The sequence below is a fragment of the Gossypium hirsutum genome, chromosome A09 (genome assembly GCF_007990345.1).
Source record: "Gossypium hirsutum isolate 1008001.06 chromosome A09, Gossypium_hirsutum_v2.1, whole genome shotgun sequence".
Taxonomy (NCBI): Eukaryota; Viridiplantae; Streptophyta; class Magnoliopsida; order Malvales; family Malvaceae; genus Gossypium; species Gossypium hirsutum.
The window spans coordinates 10,018,942-10,045,038 of NC_053432.1; positions in this window are offsets into that span (position 1 = coordinate 10,018,942).

Here is a 26,097-nt window from a genome sequence, read left to right on the forward strand (position 1 = left end):
CCTTAGGCTCGTAAAATGATTTTTATCAAATTTATTCATTGCCCAAGCTTAGCCAAATCTTTATTGTACTCATACCAGCCCACATTTTTCATTTTTTACTCTTTTTTTTATAATTTTTACAAATAGGTTCTTTTTGACATTTTTACCGAAAATCACTTAGCAAAAGTCATTTTTCAAACATCAAACTTGCATAATCTACCATTAAACATCAAAATACAAACATGTATAACATGGTTCAAACCCTAGACCTTAATCATTTCTCAAATTAGTGGTAGAAATAGGTAGATTGAGTGATAACGACTTCAAAAATGTAAAGAGCATTAAAAATGGAACAAGAACGGACTTACAATCGAGCTTGAAAGATGAACAAACCCTAGTTATGGTTTCCCTTTGAAATTTTCAGCCATGGGTAGAAGATGAGAAAAAATTGGCTTTTAATTTGATTATTAATTCTTTTATTACCTAAATGACCAAAATGCCCTTTCCTTAAAACATTAAAATTCTCTTACATCATGCTCATTTTTGTCCACTAACTTAAAAAATGGTCTAATTACCATCTAAATACCTCTAATTTAAAATTTAAACACCTCTAGCATGTAGAACACAAGTTTTTCACTTTTTACAATTTAGTCCTTTTTGCTAAATTGAGTGCTCAAACGTCAAAATTTTCAAACGAAATTTTCACAAAATCATTTTAGAAAACTATAGACCATAAAAATATAATAAAAATAAATTTTTCTCTGTCAGATTTGTGGTCCCAAAACCACTGTTCCGACTAGGCCCAAAATCGGACTGTTACACGTGTGGGCAAAAATAGGCTATTTACCAAGCCAGTTTGCACCCAAATGTGCATATACCTACACAACCAAAATGGCACCAATTCATAGCATAATTGAACATCTCATTTAGCCATAATCAAGGCTAATTCATACTATTTTCAATACTAACAACGAACATGCTTATAAACTCATGTTTTACTCATTCAAAACATACCAAATACCAAGTACTTTAACATCAATATAACTAAACTCAAATATGCATTATTTGGTCTAATTTCAATAGCATACCAATTTACAAATCATCACCTATTGACATTCAATTTATCTATTAACAACAAGCATTATGAATCCAACTTCAATCACACAATATAGGTCATTTACCAACTCAAAACAAAAGTCTTTTGCACACTTATATACATCATCAAATTCAGCATCCTTAGCTAACTCATATGATTATATATATACAAACCTAAATATGTATATTTATAAGCCAATTCATTTGGCCAAATTCATTACCAAAACATAACCAAAATGATCAAAGTCCCTACACATGCCATATACTTAAATACCAAGTTCATATGTACCGAGAGATAGGTGGATAGTGTGACGGTGTCTTCGATGATCCCTGAATTCGAGCTAGCTTTGAATTCACTATAAAACATAGAAAAATAAACGAAGTAAGCTATAAATCTTAGTAAGCTCATATGATATAAACTTAATGCAATCATATAAACATAAATCAATAATTTGAATACATCAAAATGTAGCTTTCTTTAACTATCAAACCTTTCAAATGCTCATTCATAAAACTATATACTTCTATTATCATTTCTTCAATTCAACACTAAAATAGTTAATACACATAGTACCAACCTCATATATATTCTCGTCTTTCATTTACCCGTTGAACTGTTTGGAATAGAAATCGGATACTCAAGGGTTACACGCGATAAGTACCTATACCATGGCCCGAAGCCAAATCAAGGTAACTTATCTGAAATTCTGATATCATGGCCCTAAGCCAAATCAGCCGATATGCATGGCCCAAAGGCAAATCAGTTTATCTCACACCTGAAGTGCTATATCATGGCCCGAAGCCAACTTAAAGTATCCCTAATGACATGTCACTAGCATCCTAAACTATTCCTAAGGTTTAACCGGGATTCCAACTGTCGAATCATCGTTGAATCATTCCCAACTTGTCTGAAGTCACATAATCACAATTTATGCTATATCAAAGCATAGAGAATACATTTGAAATGAAATTATAACATACGAACTTACCTTGGATGCTAGAACGACGAATCGAGTCAACTATTCTGAAACTTTATTCTTTCACTGATCTAAGTCTATATTTCTCCTTTCTTGATCTAAATATATTCAAAATTGATTTATTCAATCATCTATTCATTCAATTTAGTCCAAAACACACTTTAAAACACATTTACACTGTTGCCCCTAATATTTCACATTTTTCACAGTTTAGTCCTTATTTCATAAAATCACAAAATAATGAAATTCCCAATATATCCATGCTAGTCAAATTACTATTATGCCCCTATCAGCCCATATTTTTCATTTATTTCACATTTTATTAACTTTACACATTTCACAATTTAATCCCTATTTTGCATTTTCACTATAAATCCCTTAACAAAACTTGTTTAACTATCAACAACCATTCATAATCTATCAAGAAAATTCAAAATATACATGTATTCATTAATGGAATCATTCAAAATCTTTAACATTTTTGCAAATTAGTCCCTGGGCTAGCTAGACCTAGCTACAGCGATCTCAAAAACGTAAAAATCATTAAAAACGGGACAAAAAATCATACCTTAATTGAGAAAAAATGCCTTAGCCGAATGATAGCCCTGAAATGGTGTTTCTTATCTTCCAAAAATCGGTGGAGAAGATGATAGCAACAATTAATTTGGTTTTGTTTTATTTATTTTAAGTTAAATTACCCAATTACAATTATAACCTTAATAAAACCATTTAAAACACCTTAATATGTGTCCATAAATGTCCACTCACAAATAAAATGGTCTAATTACAACATAAAGACCTTAAATTTAAGGTTCTATAGCTATTAGACACCTTTAGCTATTAGAACTCAAGTTTTACGCTTTACGCGATTTAGTCATTTTTATCAAATTGACCAACCAAATGATAAAATTTCTTAACAAAATTTTCAAACAATCATCATACCATGTTATAACCATTAAGATAATATAAAATAAATATTTTGACTTTGGATTTGTGGTCCTGAAACCATTTGACTAAAAACGAGCTGTTACAACTTATGTGTTTATATGTAGTAATGGAAATGGATAAGCATATGTAACTTTACATGATAATATAAATTGGTTAAGTTATTATGAAATGAATGACAAATGGTATGTTTTGAGTATATATTAGTGTATTGACATGTAAAGGTGATCATATACAAGTTACTATGGTAATGGAAGTATTTGGTATGCAATTATGTGAGATTTAGTACAAAATTTCTTTAGGTTTAATTGTATGCAATAGTTTTAAACTTGTTTTGAATTGGCCTGGATCATGGAAATACCACTGAATATTATTGCTTAGCGTACAACTTGTTTTCTTGTGCGCAGGTTAGGTATGTCTTGAGGTCTCATGAAGTGATTTTAGCATCCCGAAAGCAATCCCTAACTTAGCAATGATTGCATAGTATCTTTTTGTTTGTTATATGACATGTACCTAGGTTGAGTCAATTTTTAATATAATAGGTGATCATGTGAACTTTGGAGTCAGAATTAGTATTTCTGAGTTGGTCATATGTTTATATATATGAATTTGAGAATGTCATAGCATTTGGTTAGGCATAATTTGTGATATGCTAATAGTCTATATAAAATGGATCTATATACGTATATAAATGCCAATTGGTTCAATGAAGAGCATGATGAAATGAATTGTATACTTAAAATGAAATTGTTGAAATGAATGTAAATGTATATGTATATATGGTACTTTAGCTATAATGGAACTCATTGGATATGTATATTTGGTTGAAATTTTAATTGCAAATGAACTTGAGATGTTTTAGGTGATTGCAAATAAGTGCTACAACTTGACCATTTAGAAATAATATGACATGTCGCACGTTGAACACTTATCGTCGCAACGAGATCCAGTCCATATGTCATGCCACGATGTTGAGCAATGGTCATTATGATAAGGCCAACTTAGTATGTGGCATCGCTACGAGGAACCCTTGGAGTTGCAACATCAACTCCAAACCTTGAAAACATTACAAATTGGTCCTATTTCAACCTCCGGTGAGCAATAGAACTTTTGTAAGCTCGTATAATATCTGGAAATGAATAATTATAGTTTTATACATCTATTTTACTTAAATTTAAATGTTTAATCATTCAAATCGAATGTGATTTGGCCATAGCTACTTTGACAACGAATGCAACACCTTGTGGCTCAGACCTGATGATCGAGTCGGGTACCGGGTGTTACAATATCTCATTATTAGTTAAATAGTTTGAAGAAGATTATTCCAAGTACCTTGTTGCTATTACTCTTTCTTAGGGAATATGAAAATAAATTCAACAACCAATTGGTTAAAAAACGGTTTGCAAATTGAAGTATTAATCTTTTCATGTAGGATGGAAAAAAATAAGTAGCAAATGGAAGAAGTATGCAAATAAAAAATGAAGAGTATTGTTAGTTTTAAAAGTTGTAGAAAATAATAATTTTTTTATGCAATGAAAAATCTCTTTTATTAAGCTTAAACGAAAACAAAAACACAAGGAGAAAAGAGAAGTTGAGCTCCAAATAGAGTCAATGTAGACAATAAAAATAAATTAATTCATTAACATACAAATTAATGAAAACTTAGGGACATTAATATGAGCACGCTTATGGGGCAGAAGAAATTTGCTCATCAATGTTGGCAATGAACATAAATTAATTCATTTACACATGGATCAATGAAAACTTAAGGACATAAAAAGGAGCACACTTCTGGGCAAAAGAAGTTTGTTTGTAGAGGAACAAATTTCCTCTATCCTTTTTTTGTGCTCCTATTTGTGCCCTTAAATTTTCATTGGTCCACGTGTAGTTAATGTAATGGAGTTTTATTTTGAACAAAGTTCTTTCCTTCTTTAAATTTAAATTTTTGTGGTTTTTTTCTTTAAACTCAAATATGAAATAAAAAATGATTTATTAGTTTTCAGTGATTTTTAAAAACTTAATGCTTTTAATTTTCAAAATTTTAGACCTAACTTTGCTAAACATTTTGTTGATTCATTAGTTAAATCATTTGAAGAAAACTATTCCAAGTACCTTGTTGTTATTACTTTTTCTCAAGTAATATGAAGAAAAAAATTAAGCAACCAATAGGTTAAAAAGAGGTTTGCAAATTGAAGTATTAAAAATTTTCAAGTAGGATGAAAAAAAATTAAACAAAAAATGGGTTAAAAGAATTCTATAAATTGAAAACAAATAGTAATGTTTGTCTTAGAAGTTATAGAAATTAGTAATTTTTTTATCCAATAAACCATCTCTTTTATTAAGCTTAAAAAAGACCACAAAGAAAAAAGAGAAGTTGAGTTTCAAATGAAGTTAAACATGTGGATCAATGAAAACTTAGGAACATAAATAGGAGTATGGTTGTATTAAATAAGCTTTTTCTTTATATTAATATTAATAACCAAATATAAAACTAAATTAATGTTTGTTAACTTTGCTGATGTGGCATCCACGTGGTAGTCCACTTGTACGTCAAATTAGCAATTAATTAATTTTTTTTAAAAAAAATCTAAAAAAATTAATTTTTATACTTTTTGAATAATTTTTAAAATTTTCAATAAATTTTTTATTTTTAAAATTTTAAAAAATTAATTAATTGCTGATGCAACATCCATGTGGCAAATCACATGTATGTTACATCCACAATGTAACACACCTAACCCGTATCCGTCGCCGAAACAGAGTTAAGGAGCATTACCGAAACTTTTAGAACATTTACAGATAAATCATGTCAATCACTATTTATTTTCCGAGATTATTCAAAACGTCCATTAAATGGACCCTCGAGGCCTAATATGAGCATTAAAATCGTGTGGTCCAAGGGACACGCACGTGTGACCCTGGGACATGGCTGTGCTGCAAGCCGTGTTTGACCCCATGTAACTCTCTGACTTGTGCACACGATCATGCCACATGTCCGTGTGCTAGGCCGTGTGGTTAATTAAATTATTTTGAAATTAGGTGCGGATTTCACATGTCCAAGACACACGTTTGTGTTCTAGGCCGTGTAGCACACACGGCTGAGACACACACCCGTATTTTTGCCCGTATGCTCAATTCTTAGCATTTTGTTTCTCAAATTTAAGGTGCAGGGGACATACGGCCTAACCACACGTCTATGTACCAGGCCCTGTGTCACATACGGTCTGAAAACACACCCGTATGTCTGCCCGTGTGGGCAAAATGAAACCATTTCTAGCTTTATTTCTCACCCAATATCACACCAATAACCTGCACTTAAACTCACATCCAAATACCACCCATTTCAAGCGTTCAAATTAAGCAAACTCCATCATTCAACATGGCATATCATTACATGCATACATGTTTATAATCTTACCTTGGTATATTCCATATGTTAGGCATAATTTGTTCAACCATTTAACATATATATAGCTACTGTAGTATGACATTACAAGCATATCAAAAACAACCATTTCTAGCTATTCCGATAACTAGATTACAAACAACATATTCAAGCCATCTATGGCCAAGTTAGCCTATACATGCCATTATACAAAAATGATTTTACTACATATACCCAAAATAAGATAGTGGATAGTGTGATGATGCTCCAATGACCTCCAACCTTCGCGAGCTTCCGAGCATTATAAAATAGGCAAAATAGAACAGAGTAAGCATTACATGCTTAGTAAGTTCGTATAACAGAAACTAAACTTACCAACCTCGTTTATTAAATCTAAGCATACAATATCATGTTTTCCATCAACTTGGCAAAATTGCCTAAACACATACATTCAATCAAACAAGTCAGTCACAAAATTTTCATATACATCAAGTAAACAGAGAGGAGCTCATCATACTATATTCTTTCAAGACATTATCATTTCATCTGATAATTCTCTCATCATGGCAAGAGTTTTGTCCGTTGAATCATTGAAATTCTGATAGATACTCAAGTAGTACATTCGAGGTGTACGATTCAATAACCCGTCAATTATTATTCAAGAGTACCAATAGGGAACTTAATCAAGGATCACACTCTCAAGCCACATATCGAATCATAGGATTACTAGTCCTGGCTAAATCCATTATGTGACGTATGCTCAGAAGAGTTCAATTAGGATTACCAGTCTAGGCTAAACCCTAATTGTAACATATTCTCGAGAGAGATTATATCAGGATTACCTGTCCTGGCTAAATCCTTTCTATAATAAGATCAATAGGATCACTCGTTCGAGCTAAATCCCATCAGCAAGAAATGTAGGACCTCATTCATTTTGGGAGAGCACAGATATTCATCAGAATTCAATATTCAAACGGAGCTTAACCCTTTTTCACCGTTTCAAACATCTATTCAATTCTTCATACATAAAAACCAAACAATTCACATCAATATAAGTCACATTCCATACAAACGAAACATTCAGTTTAACATATTTACGTGCTCGATTAGGTTACACGAACTTATCTTGACATTGGTTCGCTTATAAAATCTACTAATTCGAAACCTTTTCTTTTCTTCGATCTAACCTTGGATTTGTTTTGTCTGGATCTATATAAATAACTTTAATCATCAATTTCCCACATTTCATATTCATTTGGACACAATTTACATCCTAGGAGAAATTACCATTTTGCCCCTAACTTTTCCATAAATTTTAATTTCGTCCCTAGGCTCGGAAAATGAAATTTATGCAATTTACTCCCTAATCCAAGCCTAACCGAAATTTTAATATAGAATTTAAAGCACATATTTTCTATAAATTTTAGAATTTTTCATCAATTTTCACAACTTTACATTTTAGTCCCTAAATCATGTTTTCATCAAAAATCACTTTATAAAAGTTGTTTATCTATCAACAACCTTTCATTTTCAACCATAAATTCCTAATTTTTAGCATATACATCCAAGACCTAATTTCCATGCTCTGATAACTCTTCAAATTGATCCCCCAAATACATAGATTAAGCTATCCCAGTTTCAAAAATATCAAAATTACTAAAAACGAGACAAGTTAAGCCATGGAAGTTTCTTCTCTCTCTCCTAGGATTTCCATGTATTTTTGGGGAAGAAGATGAGTAAAATAAGATGATGTTTTCTTTTTCATCTTTTAATTAATTAAATTATTTCAAATTCCAATTTAGTCCTTATCCTTTTTCTAAATTTCCATGGACGAGTCTCCAAAATATCTACATACTTTTCTTTAATGGTTTAATTACCATATAAAGACCTCTAGTTTTGAATTCCATAGCTATTTAATCTTTCTAGCTACTAGAATTCAACTTTTACATGTTATACGATTTAGTCCTTCTCATGAATAAGCACATAATCGATGAAACTTTCTTATCGAAATTTTTACATGACATTTCTAACATATTGCGGACCATGTAATAAAATAAAAATAAAATTTATTTTCGAATCAGATTTGTGGTCCCGAAACCATTATTTCGATTTCACTGAAAAATGGGCTATTATAACTCCCTTCTTAAGTATTTTTGTCCTAAAAAATGTTACCAGTAAAAAGATTCAGGTATTGCTTCCTCATAGTATCCTCCGGTTCCCAGGTAGCCTCTTCTATATCGTGTCGTTGCCAAAGAATTTTACTAAAGGTACCTTTTTATTTCTTAACTCTTTTGTTTCCCGAGCTAAGATTTTGATCGGTTCTTCACTATATGTCATATCAGATTGAATCTTTGCCTCTGTCAGGGAGATAACATGTGAAGGATCGGATCGATACCGCCATAGTATAGACACATGAAAAACATTATGAATCCGATCAAGTGATGGTGGTAAAGCTAACCGATATGCAACAGGTTCGATTCTTTTTGTAACCTCATATGGCTCAATGAACCGTGGACTCAGTTTTCCTTTACGGCCGAACCGAGAACTTTCTTCCAAGGCCGTACTTTCAAGAATACTTTGTCACCAATTTGAAATCTATTTCTTTTCGTTTAAGATCACATAGGACTTTTGGCGATCAGAGGCTGCTTTCAAACTGTCTCGAATTATTTTCACTTTTTCCTCAGTTTCACGGACTAAGTTAACTCTGTGTAAATTTTTCTCACTGAGTTCTGTCCAATACAATGGATTTCAACATTTGCGACCATACAAAGCTTCATACGGTGCCATTTTGATAGTAGACTGATAACTGTTATTGTATGCAAATTCAACTAAAGGCAAATACTTTTCCCAGTTACCTTCAAACTCAAGTATACAACACCGAAGCATATCTTCTAAGATCTGTATTACACGTTCAGATTGACCATCTGTCTGTGGATGAAATGTAGTGCTAAAGTGAAACTTACTGCCCAAAGCTTCTTGCAATTTGCTCTAGAATCGAGAGATAAGCCGAGGGTCTCTATCTAAAATAATAGAGACAGGCACTCCATGCAATCTGACAATCTCAGAGACATATAATTCAGCAAATCTGTCCAAAGAATAATCCATATGTACCGGAATAAGGTGTGCAGACTTTGTCAACTTATCAACAATCACCCAAATGACATCTTTCTTCTTTGGAGACAGAGGTAATCCCGATACAAACTCCATAGTAATTCTTTCCCATTTCTATTCCGGTATCGTGACTGGCTGTAATAATCCTGAAGACAACTGATGTTTAGCTTTTACTTACAGACATATCAAACATTTAGAGACAAACTTAGAAATATCCCGTTTCATTCCTAGCCACCAGTACATCTTTTTCAGATCATTATACATTTTATTACTACCAGGATGAATAGACATGTTACCATTATGAGCTTCATTCAAAATCCTCTGTACTAGTTCTGAATTTTTCGATACACATACTCTGCCTCAGAATAACAGACAATTATAGGTCCTGATCTGAAATTCTGAGTCAAGAGTCGATTCACTTTGTATCTGTTTTGCTTGCAACTTACTATCATTTTTTTGAGCTTCAGAGATTTATTATAAAAACATTGGTCTAGATTTTAACTTAGTTATAATTGAACCATCATCAGATAACGACAATCAAGTTTTCGTTGCTCATAAAGTATACAAGGACTTTCTGCTCAGAGCGTCTGCCATAATATTTGCTTTTCCCGGTTGATAATCAATAACCAGATCATAATATTTCAATAACTCAAGCCACCTGTGTTGCCTCAAATTCAAGTCTTTCTGTGACATCAAATGTTTCAGACTTTTAGGATCAGTGAATATGTGACATTTTTCACCAAACAGGTAATGCCGCCAAATTTTAAATGCAAACACTATGGCTGCCAATTCAAGATCATGTGTCGGGTAATTTCTTTCATGTGGTTTTAGCTGTCTTGAAGCATAGGCTACTACTTTACCTTCCTCATCAAAACACAGCCTAAATAATTCAATAACGCATCACTGTAAACTATAAATTTCTTACTCAGTTATGGCTGAACTAACACTGGAGCTTTTGTCAATAAAGCTTTTAATCTTTCAAAACTTTGCTAGCATTTATCAGACCACTCAAATTTCACATCTTTTTGCAATAGACGGATCATCAGAGAAGCTATCATTGAAAAACTTTTTACAAACCTCCGATAATAACTAGCTAGTCCTAGAAAAATTCAGACTTCAGACACATTCTTCAGTGACTTCCAGTTAACAATGGCTGAAATTTTATTCGGGTTTACCTGACACCTTCAGCAGATACTATATGCCCAAGAAAACTAACTTCTCGGAGCCAAAATTCAAATTTACTAAATTTGGCATACAACTATTTCTCTCGCAAAGTTTGCAACACTATTCTCAAATACTCCGCATGTTCATTTTCATCTTGGGAGTAAACCAAAATATCATCTATAAATACCACCACAAACCTGTCTAAATATGGGCTAAAAATTCTGTTCATCAGATCCATAAACATTGCAGGTGTATTTGTCAAACCGAATGGCATTATAAGAAACTCATAGTGTACATACCTGGTTCTAAAAGCTATCTTTAGCACATTTAAATCTTTTACCTGTAGTTGATAGTAACCAAAACAGAGATCAATCTTCGAAAATATAGTGGGACATTTTAACTGGTCAAACAAGTCATCAATACGAGGCAATAGATACTTGTTATTTATTGTAACTTTGTTGAGCTGTCTGTAATCAATGCACAGCCACAACGATCCATCTTTCTTCTTTACAAACAGAACCAGCACACCCTAAGGTGAGAAACTAGGTCGAGCAAAACCTCTATCAATCAATTCTTATAACTGTACTTTCAGCGCTTTCAATTCAGTAGGAGCCATTCTGTAAGGTGCTATGGATATTGGTGTTGTACCCGAAACAAGATCTATAGAGAATTCCACTTCTCTATCTGGTGGTGAACCAGGTAATTCTTCTGGGAATACATCAGTAAATTCATATACAACCGGTACTGGCTGAATCTTTGACTTAGATACTTTAGTATACAACACATATGCGGGATAAACATCATAACCTTTTCTGATATATTTTTGTATTGATATTGCTGAAATCACATTAGGTAATCCATCCATTTCATTACATTCAACATAAAGTAATTCACCACTTTGACATTTCAATACAATATATTTCTATTTACAATTCACCTTTACATCATATTGGGTTAATCAATCTATTCCCAAAATCACATCAAATTTATCAAATGGAAATAACATCAAGTTAGCCATAAAGCAATAACCTTTTACCATCAACGAACAATTTTTACATACTTTATCCACCATAATACATTGGCCTAGGGGGTCTGAAACTTTAACCACAAATTCAGTGAATTCAACAGGTAAATTTTTAACAGACACTAAGTTTGTGCATAGGTATGAATGTGTGGAATCAGGATCAATCAAAGCAGTAATATCAGTATCATGTAGAGAAAATGTACCAGTAATGACATCTGGTGTAGAAGCATCTTCTCTAGCACAAATAGCCTATGTTCTTGCAGGTACTCGTGCCTCAGATTTAACTGTTGTGTCTCTGGTAGTACCTCGACTACCACTAACATTACCAGGGTGACGTGGTGGTTTGCCCCTAGAAACAGGATTACTCGACTTTGAAGTTGGTTCTATTTTTTTTTCAACTCTCTCTGGACAATCTCTGAGAAAATGGTCAAATGAACCAGATCGGTAACTAGCTCCAATTCTCAAACGACATTCCCCAAAATAAAATTTTTTACAATGCTTACACCTTGGTTTGGGATTACCGACACTACCCACACTGGTTACAGAAGGAGATAAAGATCTCGGGTTAGAGCGTTGAGAGCCTTGCTCTTTTCCAGAATATCCCATAGAGGAAGTAACACAATCATAATACTTCTTTATTTTCTTAGAAGCAGATGATTGTGACTACCTCATAATCCATTTTCCAGAAACCCGAGCCTTTCTTTCAGCTTGTTTCTTTTCTTTACTCAATTCCTCAGCTTTTTATGCTCAACCGGCTAACGTCATATATGCCCTTATTTCGAGATTTCCAATCAATAACTTGATATATTCATTTAAACCCTATTTAAAGTGTTTATACATCTTAACCTCGGTTAGAACCTATTCTCTGACATATTTGCTCAACCGAAAAAATTCTCGTTCATACTCAGATACAGTCATGTCTCATTGCTTGAGTTTTAAAAATTCTTGCTTTTTCTGATCCATAAATCTCTGACTAACATATAACGTTCTCTCTCGGTACAAATGAAGTTATGGTATTCCACCAATGATAAGTTGTGTCTTTCAGTAGAGATACTACACATTTCAGACATTCAGCAGGTGTACAAGATAATTAATCAAAAACCTAGATGGTATTTTCCAACCAAAATTTAGCCTTTTCCGAATCATCATCTGTGGTAGCCCTAAATTCTTCTCCCCCATGCTTACGGATTTTATCTATCGAAGGCTTACCTATTCTAGCGGGTTCAGCACCCTGTGGTACCTCAAGAACCGGTTAAGGAGCAGGTGGGGGAGGTCGTTGTACAACAGGATTTTTCCTTAAGTACTCTGTAAACCATTCATTCATCAATTGAAAGAAGGCCTGTTTAGCCTCCTCACTTCGGCCCTCAGATACGAGCCTTTCACTACGAGATACAGATGCAACTCATTGAATTGAAGCTGATGCATTGCTCCCAACTTCCTCGAATTTAGCTGTAGCTTGGTTGGATGATATTAATATATGAAAAACACATTTAAAATGATCAAGAGACATCACACTATTACAAATTATATAATGACATGTATACTTAAACTCGTGTTTGCTATGTTAAATCCAAAAATCGACTAAATCGTAACTCTGATACCACTGAATGTAACACCCCTAACCCGTATCCGTCGTTGGAACAGAGTTACGGAGCATTATTGGAACTTTTAGAACATTTATAGATAAATGATGTCAATCAATGTTCATTTCTCGATATTATTCAAAACGTCCATTAAATGGATCCTCGAGGCCTAATATGAGCATTAAAATCGAATCAGGACTTAATCAGAAACTCTAAGAATTTTTCGCGACATTTCGAAAATTTTCCAAGGTGTAGGGCTCACAAGCTCGTTTGGTCCAAGGGACACGTCCGTGCTGCAGGCTGTGTTCGACCCCATGTAACTCTCTGAATTGTGTATACGGCCACGCCACATGCCTGTGTGCTAGGCCTTGTGGTTAATTAAATTCTTTTGAAATTAGGTGCAGATTTCACACGGCTAAAACACACGCCCGTGTTCTTCACCGTGTAGCACACACGGCTGAGATGCACACCTGTGTCTCTGCCCGTATGCTCAATTTTGAGCATTTTGTTTCTCAAATTTAAGGTGCAGGGGACACGCAGCCTAACCACACGCTTATGTACCAGGCCATGTGTCACATATGGTCTAGACACACACCCGTGTGTCTGCTTGTGTGGAAAAAATCAAGCTATATCTAGCTTCATTTCTCTCCTAAAATCACACCAATGACCTGCACTTAAACTCACATCCAAATACCAACCATTTCAAGCATTCAAATTTAGCAAACTCTATCATTCAACATGGCATATCATTACATGCATACATGTTTATAATCTTACCTTGGTATATTCCATATGTTTGGCATAATTTGTTCAACCATTTAATATATATAGCTATCATAGTATGACATTACATGTATATCAAAAACAACTATTACTAGCCATTCCAATGGCTAGATTACAAACCACATATTCAAGCCATCTAAGGCCAAGTTAGCATGCCATTATACCAAAATGATTTTACTATTTATACCCAAAATAAGCTAGTGGATAGTGTGATGGTGCTCCAATGACCTCCAACCTTCGCGAGCTTCCAAGCACTATAAAACAGGGCAAAAAAGACGGAGTAAACATTACATGCTTAGTAAGTTCGTATAACAGAAACTAAACTTACCAATTCTGTTTATTAAATCTAAGCATACAATATCATGTTTTCCATCCACTTGGAAAAATTTCCTAAACACATACATTCAATCAAACAGTTAGTCACAAAATTTTCATATACATCAAGTAAACATAAATGAGCTCATCATGAAATATTCTTCAAGACATTATCATTTTATCTGATAATTCTTTCATCATGCCAAGAGTTCTGTCCGTTGAATCATTGAAATTTCGATGGATACGCAAGTAGTACACTCGAGGTGTACGATGCAATAACCTGTCAATTCTTATTCAAGAGTACCTATAGGGCACTTAATCAAGTACCACACTCTCAAGCCACATATCGTATCATAGGATTACCAGTCCAAGCTAAATCCATTATGTGATGTTTGCTCATAAGAGCTCAATTAGGATTACCAGTCAAGGCTAAAACCTAATTGTAACATATGCTCAAGAGGGATTATATTAGGATTACTCGTCCTGGCTAAATCCTTTCTATAATGAGATCAATAGGATTACTCGTTCGAGCTAAATCCTGTCAGCAACATATGTAGAACCTCATTCATTTCGGAAGAGCACATATATTCAGTGGAATTCAGTATTCCTTTATCCCATTTTGGTTATTTCCTATTTTCTATTTTGTTTTTGAGGATCTCCAATACTCCTCCCCTCTTTTGCTAGTGTATCCACTGCTTGCCCGCTGTTCTTCCTCGTCGGTCCTCCTTCATTACCATAGTTACAGATCTGGACAATTCATTTGCAAGGTAAGTGTTCGCATATTCATTTAGCCCTTATTTTGCAAGATTATGTGCAACTCTATTTGTTTGTCTCGATGTATGCTTGAATCTGCATGTTACAAAGTTGTTTTTTAATCGTTTAGCATTGGAAATGTAAGAACTTATTTCAGATCTGTCTTCAACATTATTTTGCAGTTTCTTAATCACTATTGGGGCGTTTCCTTCAACTTCAATCCTTAAAAGGCCCGACTCCACACCAAACTGTATTGCCTAAACGCAAGCAAGTGCCTCTGCAGCATAAGCAGTTGGTATGTGTTCATTTATACAAACTTTCTTTTTTAGTAATTTTCCATATGAATCTCTAATTACAATTCCTGAGCAAGACCTTCTATTTTGTTTATTAAATGCCATGTCAAAATTTATTTTAACATTCATGCCCCCTAGTGGTTGCTAGTATTCATTCACCGGACTACAAATAGGTAACTTTTTATTCACCCAGAAAGAGTTATATTTATTAAGGTATGTTTTTATTTATTTTTTTACAAAACATACATTTATATTTTAGATTATTTTTAATTTTGACATATAACTTTTAAGATTATTTTTGTTTTAGTGTTTAAGGTGTATGGATAGATTAAGATAGTTTTAGTAGCGTATGTTTTTTTATTTTATTTTGTAATAATAATTTGTATATTTAAATATTAAAAAATAACTTTTATTTTATAAAAATAATATTAAAAAATTTAATTAGAAAAATGGGTTAGGGAAAAATAATTTTCGTTATTTGTATATTGTTTATTTGTTTAATCGATGATTAATTTTTATTATTATTTATGCATATATCAAAATGGGTTCTTTAATTAGAGCAAATGATCACACAACAAGGATGACTAATGTGTCGGTAAAAAAATATTATTTGTTATTCACGAGTATATTTACAAAGTAGCACTCCATTTTTATTTAATTGGGAGATTTTAACTAATGCGGAATTGAATATAGTCACGTTGAGTACCGTGTGTTAAGGGCGCGTATCCATGGTCAAAGTTACCAGTCGGGATAACGTATTATGCCATGATTGGATGCTGTCGGATTTGTATCTACGACATTGATCTGAATGTTTGAGTTGAGGGTCGACTTGATATCTGCATTAGTTGAGTGGTGGCACCCGAAGATCTACACATTTCATTTGCTGTCTAGGGAGTGCATGATCTGCCGTAATTTAATATGTCAAATTAGGCTTCCAGTTACAGTTAATGAGCTTATTCTTGAGTAATTTAATTGCCTTGTCTGTGTTTTTTCTTAGTTTAGTTTTCTTCAATTTAATAAGTGTTGAATGTGTTCTATGATATTTTTGATACCAGAGATGACCAATTGGTATCCGGTTTATCTAATGAGGCTGGTGGATGATGTAGGGAACCTATGGTGGCCCAATTGGAGCAAGAACATCACTGAGAAGGGGGGTATCGTGATATTGAAGCATTAAAGTCATGATGCCCTTGATAGTGTTGAAACAAGAAAGCTCGAGGCACCAAAAATGGTATCACGATATCAGCCATAGGGTATTGGAAAGCCCAAAACTCCCAATGACCTCTATTTTAGGACTGATGAGGACATCGCGATACCGAGCTTTGGGTATCACAATATAACTGTCCTTGTCCAACATGTCTCCTAATCAAAATTAGACATTTAAGGGCAATTTGGTCAAGATTTTTATACGCGAGCTATGATAAAATAATTCAAATTGGCTGAGAGAAATAATAGAACACATAGTTTTAGGTTTTTAGGATTATTCTTTTCATCTTCTAGGTTTTAAATTTCTTCACAATAGTTTATGGTTTAATTTCTTGTTCATTTTCTAGTGTTAGTTTTATAGATGGTAGTTAAGTTAGTTATTACTATAGCTAGGATTTGTTTGCTTTGTTAAACCTTTAAACTTTCTAATAGTTTCATTTTAATCGCATTTTAGTGTACTTAATTTCCTTTAATTTCTTCTATTAAAAATCTTTTCTTTCATGTTCTTGTTTATTATTCTTGGTTCCATTGTTGTGTACTCTAAGCTTTGGTCAGAAAGCTTGGATTTTTCTTGATTTTTTTTGGGTTTAAGTTAATGGTCTTGTTTTTTTTTTGTTAACAGGTTTTAACACAAGCATGAGTGGCTAAATATCTATGGGTTGGTTGACGGAAATGATGGGTAATTGATTTATGGGTTCAAGGACTAAATCGTAAAATTAGACTAAATCGAATAGACTTCAAACTTTAGGATTGATGTCCTTGAGGGAAAACTTAGATAAGTGAGACCGAGGGGAGATCTTATCAGGCACCAATTTGATAAGTCCAAGGTTATCGGTGAGATCGAAAGATAAATTAGACTAATTTGTCGAAATTGGTCAAGTTGAGCCCGAGAGGTAAAATTCACCCAATTTAGGAGTAATAGTGATTTAGACCCCTAATTCAGAAGTCAACCAACTATTTTCTATTATCTTATTTGATACTTGCATAGTTTTTTTTCTTTGTAAATTGGTCCTTTGCTAGTTTAAGTAATTAATTAGTGTAATCAAATCTTTGAATGACCTATCGTACTATAGTATTTAGCGAGTTGTTAGTTAGCCTCCTTAAGTGCATGTTAGTAGCTAGAATTCACTTAATCGCCAACTCTTGTTGGTTCGATCCTCAGAGTACTTTTGTACCTTGTTGTACAAATTATATTATAATTGACTTGACACTTTTGCAGTACATCACACATTTATAATCTGATTGTTTGATTGCTTTAGTGTTTATTTCTCTCATTTGGTCTCGGTGTTTGTCCGTTCGTGGTTGGAGAGGCGATCAAGTTGTTGGCTTCATTTCCAGGGAGATGATGCTACATTGGGTGATTTTTAGTAGTGTTGCATACTCTTTAAGGACAGAATTGACAAAAGCTAGGTTGCGATCAAGTTGTGGGCAACATTTATTTTTCTATGTCTAATGTGTATTACCTCGATTGTGTTGATAGTGCATTTGTTTGTTTGATTTATTTGTTTATTTATTGTAGGGAATTGAGTTTTCTTACAGAGGAAGGCATTTATAGTTGTGATAAGAAATATGACTTCCTTACTGATGCAATGTTGTACGACCGTAGTTGGCTACGACTTAGTATAGCGACACCACATATTGGCGTTTCACATTTTGAGGTCAATCCTTCTTTGATATCTTGGGTTATTTCAAATCTTCAATTTTTTGGAAGTGAAGGAGAAGATTCGAAAAGCTTTCTCCGTAAAATTGAACACATATGTAGCGCTATAAGCTATGAAGGGGTTTTTATAACAACCTGTTTTTAGTGGTGTCAGAAATAGTGGTTTCAGGACTACGATTTTGATAAATGAGTCAGTATTTTATTAGTTATTTATTATTTACAGGGTTATTACAGTGTCGTATTAAAATTTGGTTAGAAAATTTTAACATTTAGATAGTTAATTAATGAAAAAGGATTAAATCATAAAAGCTACAAAAGTTAATCACTATTAGTTTATAAGTGTTTAATGAACATAACATAAAAAAAGGTCTTAAATGGTAATTAGACCACTACCTTTTATAATGGACTATTAAAGCCATGAGTTTAATGAATTTTTAAGTTTAATGAAAGGTTAAAATAGTACAGAATTGAATAATAGAAAAATGACAAAAGAAAAAGATGGTCATCATCTTCTTCATTCTTTCCCACCATTGTTTACACCATTGTTATGCATGCTTAAGGTTCGGCCAAGCTTTTTGGTGTGCATGTAAGTGAAATTTTAATATGTTTTTAGTAATTTTTATGTTTTTGAGATCGTTGTAATGTAATCTAGCTAACTCAGGGATTAATTCGTAGAACTATTAAATGTTTAAATTGTTTCCATGGATGAATTTGTGATGTTTTTGAAGTTTAATGATAGTTTATTAAGCTTGATAGTTAAATAGGATTATTTTGTAAAAAGATTTTTGTTAATTTTAAAGTTTAAAGACTAAGTTGTTAAAATTATAAAATAACACAAAATTCTTGTGATAAAGTGATAAATGTAGGCTTTTTGGGGACCAAATAGAATTTTGCACAAGGGTTTTGGTTTAATTTGTGATAATTATGAGATTTTCGGTTTTAGGGATTAAATTGAATAAAAGGTAAAAGTTTAGGGTGAATGTGTAAAATATCATTAAAGCGTTAATTGCATGAATTTAAGTGTTTTAAGATGTTTAAATTAGTTAATTGAATTAAACTATTATATTTAGATCAAGAAACGGATTAGTTGACTGATAAATGCGAGAAAGGAAAATTCGTCGAGTAGTCATCATCGCTTGTCGTTAGCAATCATATTTTGATAAGTTCTTATTATGTTTATTAAGTTTATAATGATTTAATGTGTTACTTGTTTGATTATATGGAATTGGATGATATCATGATCTATTGAAATAAAATGAAAAGAAAAGATTATGGTTTGAAAGATAAGGTTTGAATATGAAAAGATTTTTGGAAAACAGGATTAGCCCATTTGAACTTAGTGAATTGCCAGGATACAAATGACATGTCATTAGGGCGTAGAAGACATTAGTCGCCAGTGATTTCAGTAGTAGGCACATTGTGCCGATGTTTATTTAGTGGGCATTAGTTACTGGTGATTTCAATAGCAGGCACTCTCTGCTGGTGTTACATTTAGTAGGTACTATGTACCAATAATGGATACTGTACCAATGGCTTGAGGTCTTGCATGAGTTATATATTCTCTAAAGCTTGCGTGAACAACATCACGTATGGGTTAATGTCATTATGTTAGTGTGTATGAGCATTACCCCTCCCATGTATCCAAAGTTGGTTTACTATTGTTCTTCATGCAAAATAGTTAACTATCAAAAGGAAACTAGAATGAAATGATGTAACACCCCTAACTCATCTCTGTTTCGGACTAAGATTACGGGATATTACTACAGTTGACGAATCCAATGAAAACCATCCAAATATTAATTAAATATCAAACATTCAAAACCAATATTTATTCATCACATTTATACAAATACGAGCCTTAAATCGAGCTTATGGAACTCTAAAATCAGTTTGGAAACAAATAGGGACTAATCTAAAAAAAATAAAAAATATGATAAAAACTAAAAACAGAGATCACACAGCCGTGTAATAGAGCCCAGACCGTGTAATAGAGCCCAAACCATGAAATTTAAGGTCACATGTCCGTGTTACCAGGCCGTGTAACAACAAAATACTAATTGAGATTTACATCAATATACACATATCATACTTCAAATGACACAAAACATATCCATAATGCTTGTAACACAAATAAACAATATCCTAAGTACATGCCACTTATTACAGGACCAAAATGAATAATTAGATACCGAATAAGTCATCGGATGGTGTGATCTCCAAAACTAATCCTATCAACAGCTTGTATCCAACAATCTACAAGGAAGAAAAACAAAAACTATGTAAGATTGTGTAAAGCTTAGTAAGTTCGTAATAAAATTTAACTGTAACTTACTGTAAATAATGTAATTTAAATTTTTTACAAGATAATTCAATATCATGGTCATGAGTTCATTAATTACCTATACATAGCACAAGTCTCACAAGGTTAGTGAGTTTATCTATGAAACATGTATCTTTATCATGTTATCAAACATATATATATCTTTATTATGGTTGGTACATAAACCAACCATCACATATTCATTTAGCATTTCACATCTATATTTCAAGTATTCATTCCAAATATCCATTTTCACATATCTATATCCATGTAAGTATTTTTTATAGAAACTTCATATAACCATTTCATATATCTATTTCCATATAAACATTTCATATATCCATTTCATATTACCATTTCTGCTTGCTCATTTTCGACCCGATGATTCATAATGAAATAACATTGGATATGCGGGAGCAATGCTCACATAACGTGTGACTGTAGCTATAATTCTCACACGAGCTATGGAATGGGTCTACATACACTAGCTGTGGGTCAGAATGTTAGGCTACACGATGCTTCTCATACGACTTGTGGAGAATCTGGAACTGATAAACCATAATTTATACATATTTTTACCCCAATGCTTGGCATAATTGTGAATGATTTATTATAAGATTTAGTGAATTTGATGATACTAATCTTTTAATTTCATGTTTTGTACTCAGGAAAGCCTAGGATAGCAAAAGAGCAAGAGACGGGCCAAAAATGGACAATTTGGGCCAAATTAGTATTTCACACGGCCTGGGCACTTCTACACGGGTGATCCACACGCTCGTGTGTGACACACGGGTAAACCAAATGCTCGTGTGTCATGGCCGTGTCAACATTAATCCAAGTCAGAATTGCACACGGCCTGAACCCCTTCACACAGGCATGGCACATGATCGTGTCCTTATCGAGCCCAAGTCTAATTCTACTCGGAAAAGGCTAATTTTGGGCTATTTTGGGCATTCTAAAGTCTATATAAACACCCTAGAAAAGGATTGAAGGGGACATGGAGAGTTAAAGGTAGAAAATACTCAAGGACAGCCATCAGGATCACCTCAGAGGCAGGATCTACATCAAGACTGAAGAATTCCAACAAATTTCCTAGAAGTTCTTTGGGTTTCTTTATGTTTTGTTATTTCCCAAACTTTGAGATGTTTCCCATTATTATTATGAACTAAACTCCCTAAATACCTAAAGGAGATAAAACCTAAGACGGATATTATTATTATTTGAGTTATATGATAAATACTTGTTCTTATTCTTAATTGTGATTTTAATTCTTGCTTTAATATTCCAGGATATTAATTCAGGTTTTTGATGTGCTTATTCAGTGGAGCAAAAGTCCCTGTTAAGAGTAGTTCATTCATAATTAATCGGAGTTGCATGCAATCCTAGAGATAGGATGACATAAATCTGCCGAATTAGAGTCAAATCTAATAAGGGAATCCATAGATCGAGTTAATGCGACAATAGGAGTTTTAATTAGAAAGTGATTTCGATTAATCAACCTAGAGTCAGTTGGCTTTATCTCGAGAGAGATATTAACATAAATCAGGGGTTTCTACGGATTAAGTCAAGTGAATAAATCGTCTAATTCATAAGTACTAAATGAAGTCTAGGTGAATTCCTCCTTGGGTATTGTCTTCTCCATCGGTTTTCCAAAAGTATTTTCCAACTTTAAACTCTATCGCAATCTTAGTTAATTAGATAATTAGTCTTAGATTTAAAATTCTCTTAATTGTTAGGCTAGATAATAAAAAGAGAGTAAATACTAGTACTTTTAGTCCTCGTGGGTACGATATTCCCGGTCTCACCATAACTATTCTACCATTCGATAGGTGCGCTTGCCTTAGTCGAGTTTTTAGTTAGTTTAGCGACCATCAAGAACAAATGCAGGACCTCAGCCATTGGTAGGACATACAAGACTAGCACCTGAACATGTAATAACCCGAATGACATGTCATTTGTATCCTAAACATTAACAAGGTTCATACGGGCCACGTTACATATCCAAATCATTTAACTTTATTCATATTACAAGAACTCATCCATATAGTTTACAGTTTTAGACATACTCATAAACTTAGCTAACTCTGCAATTTATTCCAATTCATTATGTGCTATATATATGCATCAATTAATTTCATTCATTACATATATAATATTTAGTAAATCATCAAAAACAACAATTAACTAGTTTAATCAACATACAAAATGATCTAATAAAAAACTGTTATTAACACAATATTGACGATTACTCCGCTAACTTTCCTTTCCCGCGATTAATGTCTAGTTGACTTGTTTCTTGATTTAAATGTAATAACTTAATTCAATTATCCAATTAAAATAATTTTAAATACTAAAATTCACATATTTGACATTTTATCAATATTTTATACTTTTACAATAAACTTTTTCCTTTTATTCAATTTAGTCCCTAAATCCGAAACTTTCAATTCAATCACAATTTAATCCAAAAAAGGTCATCCAAATTTTCTATAATCCCCTTACAACCCATATTTATCATATTTTTACAAATATTTCATATAACTTTACTATTTTAACAACTTTGCCCTTGAACTTTAAAATTAACCAAAATCACTTTACAAAATATTAAAAGTGAATATATGTCAAGCATGATGGCCAACAACCATACCACTATAGTAATTATGGCTAAATTGCAATTTAAATCCATTAAATTACGTTTTTGCGCTCAATTAATCCTTATTAGCTTATAGAGATTAAATTTTACATGTTTTGCGATTTATTCTGTTTTACTTAATTAACTATCTAAACATTAAAATTTTTAAACCAAACTTCAATGTACCTAAATAATCACTATTAAATATTTATGAGCTGAGTTTACAGAAATGAGGTCCCAAAACCTCATTTTCCAAAACCGCTTGAATTTAGTGACAAACCACTTGAATTTAACTATTCATTTAAATAACAAAAATCATCAAATCAAAATTTATTATAATACTATACTTGACTCGTAAATATTATTATTTAATATTTACGGACTCACTTTTCAGATTTGTGGCCCCGAAATCACTATTTTCGACACCACTAAAAAATGGGCTGTTACAACTCACCTCCCTTATAAATTTCGTCCTTGAAAATTTTCAACTAAAAATTGTTTCAGTTAATGTGTTCTGAAAGGTTATTCGATTTACCAAATCAAATCTGTCCCAACTAGCTTGCTCTCGTTCCATTCTAACCAATATAATGAGGTTCTACATTTTCTTCCGTAAAAAGCTTCAAATGATATCATTTAATACAAGATTGATAGATGTTATTATAAACGTATTTAACGAACGGTAAACATTTTCTAGATTGCCCTTGACCTTGATGATATAACACTGCATTATGTCTTTTTGAATATGAATTACTCGATTTAGCTGTTCGTCTATTTGCACCATAGCTTCGTCAAATTGCACTCCGAAATTTAGAGGTAAATCTCAGATACAAGCAACTCAACTAGCTTTTGAAGTGAGTAATTCATTTTGACTAGAATAAAATGAGTCAATTTCATCAGCCTAATAATAATTTAGATCAAGTATTTCTTTCTTGTCATCAAAGGTAGTCCAGGTACAAAATCTATCGTGACTCATTCTCATTCCCATTCCCATTTAGAAATCATAACAGACCGTAATAATTCAAGTAGAACTTGATATTCAGCTTTGACCTATTGACATATCAAGCATCTCGGTACAAACTTTGAATTTTTCACGTTTTATTTTTGGCCAGCAATAACTTTGTCTCTAGTCATTACACATTTTGTCGTTACCTAGTTTAAATAAAAAAAACACTGCTAGGAACCTCATATAAGATGTCTTGTATAAATTTAGAATTGTTCAGCGCACCTATTCGATTTTGGAAATATATATAATCATCCCAATCAATATTGAAATTAGTAATCTAATCATTCTGAATCTATTCCCGTTTGACTAACAAATTCAAATCTTTCCTTTCATCTCACAAATTCTCTGAAGAATTAATAGTTTAACTCCCAATTCTGTAATAATTGAACCAACATGATTCAAAGTCATCTGAATGAAGCATTACTGTAAACAATGAATTCCTTCCTATATTTAGGTTGAACCAGTACTAAAGCTTCTATCAATAAGTTTTCGACTGGTCAAAACTCTGCTGGCACTTAACCGACCAAATAAATTTAACGTGTCCCTATATAGTTTCATCATCGGCAACGTAATTATCAAAAAATTCTTAACAAATCATCTATAAAAAAGATTTTCAAATGCTAAACATGCTCTGAATCTGTTCTATAATAATTCAATATATCATCAATAAAGAATAACAATGAATCTATCGAAATGTGATTGAAAAGAAGCCCAATTCCCCAGATCCTTAAATGCTGCAGGGGCATTAGTTAATACAAAGACAACTAAAAACACGTAGTGTCCGTAACAGGTTCTGAATGCTGTTTTCGATACATCTACATCTTTAACTCAGAATTAATAGTAGCCAGATCTGAGGTCAACTTCAAAAACATTGTGGTACCTTTCCGCTACTCGAATAAATCGTCAATACAAGACAATGAATATTTATTCTTTAATGTGACTTTATTCAAATATCCCTAATCTATTCATAATCACATCGACTCATCTTTCTTTTTCATAAATAATCTATACACAATCCTGTCGACTCATCTTTCTTTTTCACAAACAGAATAGGTGCACCTCAAAGTGATATACTTGGTCGAATATAACCTTTGTCGATTAGTTCTTGTAAATTAGCTTTTAATTTTTAATTTTTTATTAGATCTATTCTGTATAGAGCAATCGAGATCGGAGCAGTCCCTGACACAAATTCTGATCAAATTTCTTTTCTGATACTCTAAAATCCAATATATAAGTTAAAACATATCACAGCTTTTTTGGATTAATTTCTATGCGGATATTGCTAAAATCATATTTGAAACACAATCATACTTAACAGATTCAACATAATTTACTTCTCAATTCTGACACCTCAAACCAATTCATTTTTGTCTACAATTCACTATAATATCAAATATATTCAACCAATTCATCCCCAGAATAATGTTAAATTCATCAAAAGAAAGTAACATCAAATCAACAAAAAAGTCATAACCCTAAATTTTCAGTGGACATTGCTTGCAAACTAGATTGACTATGACATTTTGACCTAAAGGGTTCGTTACTTTAACAACATATTCAGTTGAATCAACCAATAAAATATTTTTCCTTGCTAACATAGCGCATATATATAAATGTCTCAAACCAGAGTCAATTAATGCATATACTGTAATATCAAGGATAGAAAAGGTACAATAATAACATCAGGAGTCGAGGCCTCCTCAAGTGCACGGATCGCATAAGCTTTTGCAGGAGCTCAAGCTTTATATCGAATCACTGTGTCTTTTATTCCGTTCTAGTGACTCTGGTTGTGCCACAAATTTTTGGTTGTCTACCTCTTGTAGAAGTAATTGTAGGTTTTGCATTCAGTTCTCTATTTAACTTAGTTCG